We start from the raw sequence: 10467 nt of genomic DNA on the forward strand, positions 1-10467 counted from the left end.
TCCTACCTGTCAATCTTTCTGGCTTGTAGGAGGCTAAGAAGTACTGTCACAAGTTTGTGCAGTCTAGGCCATGGAGTGAGTTCCAGGTTAGCCTGGGCTACAGAGTGATACTGTCTCAACAAAAGGATACAAGAAAGAGGGTAGCCTGCTACTTTGACTCATGTCTGTAATTCCAACACTCAGGAGTCGAAAGCAGAAGGATCTTGAAGTTGTGGGTAGCCTGGGCTGTACAGGGCTGCCCTGTCTCATAAAACAGAGTCCAATTTAAACTTGTATTAACAGATGCTTGTATGCGAAATTAGTTTCTCAAGTAGTGTGTGATCTGAAGTTCCAATGAGCAATGGGTAAAGAGCAAGGAGACAAAGTGCCTTTAGAACTTGACATTGAAAACTTCTACTAATTTGCACTTCAGCAGTCACCTGATGAAACAGTAAGCTCTCTAGCGCTGAGAGTGATGTTAAGGAATATTCCCGAGTTGTATGGGAGGTTATCTGTACTGTCTGGAGAATGATCTACCATAGCCACACATTTGGTTTCACATGAGTTTATTAGGCATATAGCAAGCAGGAGTAAATAAATCAGCAAGCAGCAGATAGGTAGTAAAATATCAGACACATCATCCAGCAGGAACTACTGGGGAAACCTCCCACCCTCCGAAAGTCAGCCGGAGGCCCTGGGATCAACCAGGAGAAGCGCAGGCAGGAGGGCTCCAACCTGGGTGAGATTTCTAACTAGACATTCCCAACACGACATTTTAATATCACGGGATAATAGTAGCCTAGGCTTTAGCTTTGGGAAAGTGCTTTGATTTACCTTTCAGTCGTGTTCATGGGCACAGTGTTTTCAAATGGTTTATTCCCATTCTCAAGGCCATGGTATTTCCACTAAGGCTATTTGCTGCTGTCTGTTTCCCTTATCATAGGTCGGGGAGAACCAGCCCAGCCCTGGACATCACTTTGGAGACAAACGTGCCTGGGTCTGAAGGGAGCTAAGCTCCTCTCTACAGCCAGCTCTCCATCAGCTTCAACAGCACATGACGACTTACTAACACCAAGTGTACTGTAGAGGCACAATCTCCACATTTCCTACATCCATGGTTCTAGAACATAGTATACACACATTTGGCAACGCTAAAATAAGTCTTTCACTATATAAACCTAAGTCGACGGCAAGATGTTTTAACGAGTAAAACTAGCTCTAAAGAACAAATTATGCAGTCGCAGCGCTTGGGGAAGGGGCGGGAAGGTAACTGCACATTTGAGGTCAGCCTGGGCCACACTGGAAGACCTTGCACAGCAAAACCGCACAAAGGCACACATGGCTAAGCCATGCAGAACCAGTGTGACAGGTTCTCACTCTTTCAAATCACGGCACAGAAAGGGCTTACTCAACATTTTCTAGGATTTTATTCTTTCGTCACCTGAAGAAACTCTCCCAAGGCTAGGAACAACTATTTTTTTATTTTTATTTTTATTTTTTATTTTTTTTCAGGAGAGCAAGCTGTGTGCGTGGGGGAGATGCAGAAACACCCAGCCATCAGCCCGACTGCGCAGAGTAAGGGCATGCGGGCAGAGCACCGGTCGTCTCGGCGGCTCTCGGACGTTAGGTAACGGATGCTTTTCACATCCTACCTCCCCACCCCTGCATACACATTTCTAGTTCCCTGTCAAGTGTCGGAATCTGGAATGTAGGTCAGAGTGGAGTCTTCTGGGATTTTGTCTGCGGGGATGACCTCATTCCCTGTCAAGTGTCGGGATCCGGAATGTAGGTCAGAATGGAGGCTTGTAGGATTTTGTCTGCCGGGATGATCTCACGGTACTTGGTTAGCAACAATGCATGCTCCCGAGCTTCACTAGATGAACTAGAAAGTTTAAACACTGTTGCTGGATGGAGTTGTTCATTTTTGTGTGTGTGGGTGTTTTGCCTGCATGCTCGCTGGAGGCTAGAAGAGGGGTTCAGAGTGCCTGCAACTGGAGCCACCATGTGGGTGCTGCGGACCTAAGCGGGGTCCTCCAAAAGAGCAGCCAGTGCCCTGAGGCGGCATCTCTCCATCAACAAGAAAATCTACAGCTACAAACGAGCTCTTTTGCCAAGAGTATTTGCTCCTCTTGCGTAGGACCCGAATTTCCTTCCCAAAACCTCATCAGGCAGCTCACAGAAGTCAGTAACCGCAATTCCAGAGGACCCAACGGCTCTAGTCTCTGCAGGGACCTGTGCTCATGTCCATACCCACACAGACACAGAACTAAATACAATACAGGCAAATCTTTAAAAAATACAAATGAGACCACTGAAACCCAGCTCGACCATCACCTGCCTGATTTTATATGGAGACAAGAATGTAGATTTCTATTTTGAAATCCAGTATTTCAGGTTTCCCATCCAGAACTGGTCCAGCGTTTCTAACAGTGGCATTATGTAGCAATTGTTCCTGCCGCATTCACCTCTCCAAAGAACTAAATACATGTGCTCAGCGTTAAGTGGTTTATTCATTTCCATTATGAAGGGAGCTTACTTACCCCCAAATGGACCAGCAGCTAGTGGGTCAGTCATCTTTAAATTTTTAAAAAGTTAACTATTCAACTTTATCATAAGCACTCAAAAATTTGTGACTGCCTTATATCAGTCAGCCTATGTTCCTTTTTATAAACAAATTACAAATGCAAAGGCAATTCTGGTTTAATCTCCAGACCCTAACTCCATATTTCCAGTATTAGCCTGCCATCTTGTGAGCCCCTACTCTCAACTTAGCACCCAGTCACTATCTGCCAAGTAAGAGCTGTGAAGCAGATAACACACACACACACACACACACACACACACACACACACAATGCAAACAAAACAAAAAACCCTTTCCGTGTGTGAACATGTGGTGGTGGGGGGGGTCAGAGGACAACTCTCCTTCCACCATTGAGTTCTTTCTGGCGACTGAACTCAGGCCACAAGGCTTGGCAGCAACTTATCCTCACCCACTAACCCAACCCCCAACACCCTCAGCAAACAAACTTCATTCTAGAAAAAGCTGGCAAACCTTAGATGGATCTATGCTAGCTCCTACAATGAGAGCAAGTCCTATAAAAATGTGGTGGTGCATGCCCACAGCAGCACTCAGGAGGCTGAGGTAGGAACTGTGTCTTCAAGGCCATCCTGGAATGCACATCAAGACTGATTGGATTATGCACACACATTACCTAAAAATGACATCCTGGTGGATGAGGTGGAGCACAGGCAGTCAGGAGGCCGAGGCAGGGGAGCTCTGAATCCCAGGCCAGCTTGGGCTGTATAGAAAGACTAAGAAACAAAACAAAATAAACAGATAATGGGAGTGTGACTTTTTTGATTAGGCGAATATGAACGTCACCTGTAGAGATGGAAAAACAAGGTAATAACAGTATTTAAATGTAGATATTTGTCAACAGGAACAATTTCTCTTTCACTTTGACCAGATAGTAGATTTCTGTGTACTATTAGTTACTATATAAATCTTCTATCAAGTAGTCTAGGTCTCTTAGAAACATTGAATAAAGAAGTGCTACATGAATAAAAGCAGTTGTTTCCCCTGTCAGCTATTTCTGAATTGGTGTGTAAAGACAGCAGAATAGTACCTGGTACTTGAGCATTAACTACTAGCATTAACTAGAGCCAGGCCTTTGCCTTGGGTTTTCCATGCCTCCTAGGATTTTGAGGGTCATTCTTTAGCCCGTGGACACAAAAGACTTGAAATCTGTTGCAGCACGTTTGTGCACTGCTCCCGTGCAGACTGTGAGGTGAGCTGCCTACACTCGTGCTTACTTGGTTAGTAAAAAGGAAAAACAAAAATGTAGGTAGGACACAGGGATGTAGGCTTTAAGCCCCCTTTGCATCTTTAAAGCATTGTGGGTACTATCTTACGTAAGCAATTCTACCACTGGGAGCCCCTACTGTTGAACATTCAAATATCAGATTATTCTCTTCATTACCAGAGATATCAGATTTGGGGAATGGCAGCACAGAAAGGAGACCAAGAATAGCCCTGAAGTTCAAAGATTAAATACACCACACTCTTTGGTGTAAGGAGGAGCCTTGCCATAAACCAGAGTTCATTATATTGTTCTGTTCTCTTGCTTCTGGGAGAACAGCATTTTCCTTTTATGCCACTGGTTCAATTACTCTGAGTGGGAGCTTCTGTGCAATCAAGATTTTGTTAGGAAAAAAAAATCAACTCAGTAACATATAGATAATAAATCCGTTTAAATTTAAGAGAACAGTGCACATAATGTTTGATAGAACTTCTAATTTTGTTTGGTTTGTCAAAATAAGAATGTTCCATTGTTTGCTTCCCATACTCAAAATGAAATAACCTTGCCCCACGTGACTGTGCCAAGCAGGACAGTAAAGTCTGAGCCAGGTGGCGGGAGGCTGGTTTTGTAGATTTGCTATTAAAATCAGTAATAATGCCCATGTCACTTTTTCTGTTTTTTCAACTTGCACATTTTAATTTAAATTATACCATTAAAATAATTACTTACAAAACGGAAAAATGCTGTGGTTTTCTGTATTTTTTTCTATATTCCTAAAGAGAACCCACTGCGATGTTCTAGCTTGATGTCAACCCTTATCTTGGTAAGCTATCCCAGAAGGACTAGAAAAGAACAACAGATTTATCAGCTTCCTAAAGAATTTCCTGAACACGTTCCCTTGAACATAAAAGTTACAAATACTTGCAGACCCAGCAGTATTACAGAAACAGCAATGCTCTGGAGTCAGAAAGCCACTGCCTGTGGAGCACCTTCCCCGGGACAGTGGAGTCTCAGACACAGCACACCCCAGTCAGCAGGAGACGACATTCAGGTTGTTCCTCCCCTTCATGTCAGAATGCTAACCTCTCTGCTCTCACGGGCTGGTTTTTATGTTTGTTTGTGAAGATTTTAGTTTAAACCAACACCCGATTGCTTGATTAGAAAATTACCAGACTAGCAAATCTTTGAGAATGTTGAATAGTGCTGCAGTTGAGATGATTCTGTCTCAAGTAGGGTTAATGAACAGTTTTTGTTCTGAAAATGCTGGAAACCAAACTCAAGTCTCACAGTGTGATATAAGCCTGCCCCATATGTAAATATAGTGACCTCACCAGCTTTAATGGTCTGGGGGCAGTAAACAAGGAGTGCTGGGACAAACTGCTGAGCACTGGGATTGGATGACTGTGTCCTGAGTCTCTGTATCCAGCATCCCCTGCACACCTTAACGACCCAAACTATGTTAACATTTTAGAATCTCCACGAGAAAAGGGGCTACTTTGGGTTGGTGGGAAATAGGCCATCCCTACAGCTCTTCCAGTGAGGAGCTTTCTGGCATAATCTGCTGAGCAGTTTGAGACCCACCAGACATCCTCAAAGTCCAGTGACTTCTTGAACATCTGTTCACAGTGGGAGCATGGGGCGATACCACTGCCACCTGTTCCTTTTATCCAACATACCCCAGGGGACCTAGGGTAGCTAATCTGTGTATATGTAACACACAAAGCGAACGTTCTTTTGTCATGGTCAAACGTGCTAGGCTGCTGGGCAGCATACAGGACTTGTAGCTTCCTTTGATGACAGCTGTCCCGTTCTCCACCAGAGGCAAGTGCTGGCAGCCTCTGCAGCTTCTGCGCAGCGCTTCTCTTGTTTTTTTTTTTTTTTTTTTTTTTTTTTTTTGCCACCTTATGCTTACTGGCTCCCAGTAAGTGCAGACGTCATGGAGACAGCCCTTTGTTCCTCCCCATTCCCTGCTTCCCATCAAGTCCTGGCTGGGTTCCAGGTTTCCTTAAATACAAATAAACCAACAAAAGCACAAATGCAGTGCAGCCTTTAAAAGACCATCTATTAGTTCCTCTTTATTTACTTTACAGCCCCACCCATTAGCTCTTAATATTGCTTCCCAATCACCAAGAGAAAGATGATTTTCAGATCAAGATGATTTTTGACACTATCTTCTATTTCACTGTTCTCCAAATTGCAACTGTCCACAGACAGCAACTGGGAAGCAAGTTTGCTGGTTTCAACCCCCTTCTGTTATGCACTGTGTCAATACAGGAAAATCCTCATTCAAAGTTTGCATCTTAAAATGAGAGTGACTCAGTGGGCGAAAGCGCTTCTCTGCAAGCACGAGAACCTGAAATTCCGTCGGTCTGTAGCCCAGGGCTCCCATGGGGGCTGGGAGGCAGAGAAGCACCTAGGGAGCTTGCTGGCCAGCCAGCCTGGCAAAGGCAACAATGAATGAGACCTTGTTCTCGACTGAAACAAGGTGTCATCTTATGACCTCTACAATCACACACTACACAAGGCATGCTCAGGTGTGTGTGCGCGCCCTTACACATACACACACACACACACACACACACACACACACACGGCAGAAAATTTAAACTAGGGATTAGACCACTCAGTTGTGATGCCAATGAATCAATGCCTCATACACGATATTTGTTCTGGCACAAAATGCAGAGAACAGCTGACTGTGGGGTGACCACGCCCAACAGACACACCCACAACCCAATTCCTGCAGCTAAGCCTCAGGGGACATTATGGAAGAAGGGGCAGGATATAAGAGCCAGAGGGGGAAGACTGCTGTGAGGTTCTACCTCCTAGAAGTGAGAGAATCTCTACAACATGGCTGTCTAACCAAGCCTGAACCAAGGACACAAGGGACTTGCTAAAGTGGAAGGAAAAATCTCACCAGGTCTTCCCTGAACTATAGGCAAATAAGGAATGTTGACAAGGGGTGAGTTAGTTTTTCGGAGGAATGAGCCCCATAATTAAAACATAAAATAGCAAGTAGTTAGCCCTGTAATCAGATACATACAGGCAACACTTGACACTTAGGTATGCATGTAACCGTTAAGTTGTTACATAACAGATGGCCATGAATTAGATGAGGGATGGGGACAGGGAACAAGAGACCAGTTGGAAGGAGGAAAGGGGAGACAATATGTAATTTCAGTTTAATTTTAAAAATGGGGTTTAGAGTTGGTTTAAGAATAGGTAGCAGAAAACATAAGTTCATAACAGGCACACTCCAGCAGTTGATAGAGGACAGATGTAATTGTGAAAGGGACAGAGGCAGGAAGAGCTCTGTGAGTTCTAGTGAGTTCAGTCAGAGGGCTACCCAGTGAGATCCAGTCTCCAAAACAAACAAGGTTTTTAACATACTGTCATTAGCTAAGCTCTGGGAAGGATGGGCAGAGCACACTTGTGTGGAATTCTAACACTGTACTTGGAAGAATTCAACTAGAAAGCGAGTTCTTCTCTCCCCCGCCCCCTGCCCCTTCAGGGCCACTTTAAAAGGAAAAACAAAAAAAATCCAAATCTCAACTACTTATGATTTTATTCAGAGTATCCTAATTGCTTCTCCGTTGTGTTCTAGAATAGATTTCTTGTGGAAGTCATTCTTTCTGCTTCACAGATTTATACACTACAATCTCATCCAACTTAGGCAGTCTGGATGTCCCAGGACAAGAGACAGGCATGAGCTGTTCTCCAGGAACATACACTTGCCACAGAGCCTGGAAGGACTTTCTACAATTTCTGATTTAGAGCGAGTCTTCTCATTTCTTTCCTTATAAAGTGCAACCACCACCTATCCAATAAGACTTAAAATCCTTATCTTATACTCATGCCCACTCACATGGCATGGCCACACACATTGCTCTGATCTTTCTGGGTCTCACTTGTTCTTCTTTCCCAAGATTTTGCTGGTTCATTTTCTTCTGCCAACTAAGTATTGGCATTGCTGCTTGCGGATCATTTTCAAATCTCCACCTGTGTTAACAATGGCAAATGTCCAAACCTTTACTTGTAGCTGTTCCTTAATTTTAACAAAATATACCCAATGCCTAAGAGTTGAAAGAATGTTTAGGTTCAAAGTATTTTAGGTCCAGAATGTTGCAGTTAGGAACACTGCACTTCTGTGCCTTTATGACCTACAGGAGCCTCAAACTCAGGAGTGACCTTTTTGCTACTCCTATATTAGCTTGGCAGATAACAATGCCATTAACATAAATTACGAAAGCCAAACTCTTACAACCCAATATATGCTATTTCTCACATTTTTCCTATCAAATCTCTCACAGATACTTCAACACTTTTGGTCTTACCACTACTTTCAAGAACTTAGACAGGAATCCAGGACAACCTCCAGTTACCAATTCTAACTGGCTTCTACTAAAACTAAATAATTTTTTGTTCTTTTAGGCTTTGGAGTTCCACAGCACCTAGCTCCAAATGTCCTTCTATATACACTCTTCCCTTCTTTAACATCCATTTATAAAACTTTTGGTAAGTGGCATCTTTAGTTGAAACAATTCCTAGACAAATTTCTTTTCCTACTGCCTGCATCTTCCTTCTTTCCCGTAACCCATGATTAAATGTTATCAAATACTCTAGTTTACTTAAGTCTAATTTTTCGTCATGCTTTTGCTTATGGTCTTTTCAGTCAGCATTTTCTCCCTCAATGGCTGAGACAGTCATTTTAGGACTGTATTCACTGGACTGTTTCCTTACTGAAAATATAAACATGCAAGAATCGCATTTCTCTTCTTCAACCTCAAATGTCAACTCCACAGTTACTATGAAGTCCAATACAAGCATGTCTCAGACACTGCCAGATGACCTACCCCTTGCTTACCCTTTCTTGTTTACACCTTATCTTTACCAGCTTCCTAACATCTCAAGAGCTACTCCTTTTGGCCTAGACTTAGCCCCAATTCTTCTATAAGGAAGTCTTTCTTTCCCTTATTTCAGACTACACGGCATCATCATCTTACTATCTAGTCTCTCAATAATTGGCTTCACTCCTTTGAGAACATTAACTCTGTAATTCAATTCCAATCTCAATAAAGAGCGAAAAAAGCAGTAATTCAAGAGGTCACGAGGAAACCCAAGTGTTTTAGCAATAAACAATTATGGGGCCGAAAACTGCACTCAATGAGTAAGTTGTGGCAATCGGAAAGCATTCCAAGTAAAAGGAACAGTTAAGACTAAGGCCTTGAGCCATGAAATGCTTACTGGTTTGAGGATTTAAACTAAAATCAATGTAAGATGTGCTTAGAGGTATACAGGCAAAATCCCTCAAGCACTCCAAAGTACACTTTGAAACTAAGGGTTTTACTCCCCAAACATTCCATTTTACAAAAGATCTACCCACTTAGTGATGGTAGAGACATCCAAGAAGAAAAGCAAGGACAATGTTCCAGGCAAGGTGTGACTGTGGTTTGTGTTATGACTGAACAGAAGCAGAAGGGTTTCTTCGAAGTAGGAGGTAGTAATGACCACAACACTGACCCTTATCAGGAAGCATCAAAGAAGACCACAGGCAGAGAAGGAATATTGGAAGAAAACATCAAAGATGAGATAAACAGTCCGGGTGTACACTGTTGAATTCGGAAGTGGATAGCTATGTACAGAACTGGGATAGTGATGTTGGCTCCCTGAAGAGTACACCGGTAATACAGACCTCCAAAGAGTAGGCAAACTCTGCTCTCCCTCCCTCTCCTGATTTCCTCACAACACACTCCAGAAGCCAGTGCACCCATGCACATAAACAGATATAGAGGCCAGCAGATACTGGAAGCCAGAGATGGAAAAGCTAAAAAAGGTAACGCAAAAATGTCATGAGATTTTTAAGGTTGTGTCGGCCTTCCTGAATGCTCCCAAGGAGGTGCGTAATGGCTGAAGAAGAACCAGGAGGTGTGATAACACCAAGGAGGCAGGGGTGGGGTGGGCTGCATTCTCAAGAGAGCAGATTTTAGGTGAGCATAAGGTTGCAGTGAATACCGAGGGAGGAGACAGACTGTGCGACCAAGTGAGCTACCATCGGACCCAGAGGAAAGGACGTCTCTCTCACCCCATCCTTACCTGCATAAACACCAGCTAGTAGGGCACACTCATAATTTGTATTGAAAAGAACCCAGTAGAAAAATGTGATAAATAAAGTGAACTGTTAAGTTCTCAGTTTCTGCCCTTTGGAGTGCCCTGTGGAAAGGGAGGTAAACTTAGAACTTAAGAATAAGGAGCCACGCCTGTGAATGCGTAGAAATGTAATGTCTGTAGAGCTTAGCAAGGGCTTTGACAGAAAGCCTGAATTTGGGTAAAAATGCACACGCCAATATGCAATAAGGATTACTGAATACAGGATGATATTCAAACCATTAACAATGAATACTACTGAGGACCAATACATTGGGATGGCAGGCCTATCAGAATAATCACCATCTAGATTCAGCTGATCAATTCTGAGCTTAACAGAAAATGCCCCAACCTTTTCAGATACGTTAGGTAGAGCACAGGGTCTCAGGCATCTAAGTAAACATGCTACCAGCACGGCTCAGACAGTTCTGTTTGTCCCTCAGACATCAATACAATGAGACACTTTCAACATCAAAAAAGAAAAATGCTTTTCTGGGGGCTGGAGAGACGGCTCAGTGGTTAAGAGCACTGTCTGCTCTTCC

Source organism: Psammomys obesus, unplaced genomic scaffold, assembly GCF_907164565.1.
Source record: "Psammomys obesus unplaced genomic scaffold, mPsaObe1.curated_primary_1811, whole genome shotgun sequence".
In the NCBI taxonomy this organism is placed as follows: domain Eukaryota; kingdom Metazoa; phylum Chordata; class Mammalia; order Rodentia; family Muridae; genus Psammomys; species Psammomys obesus.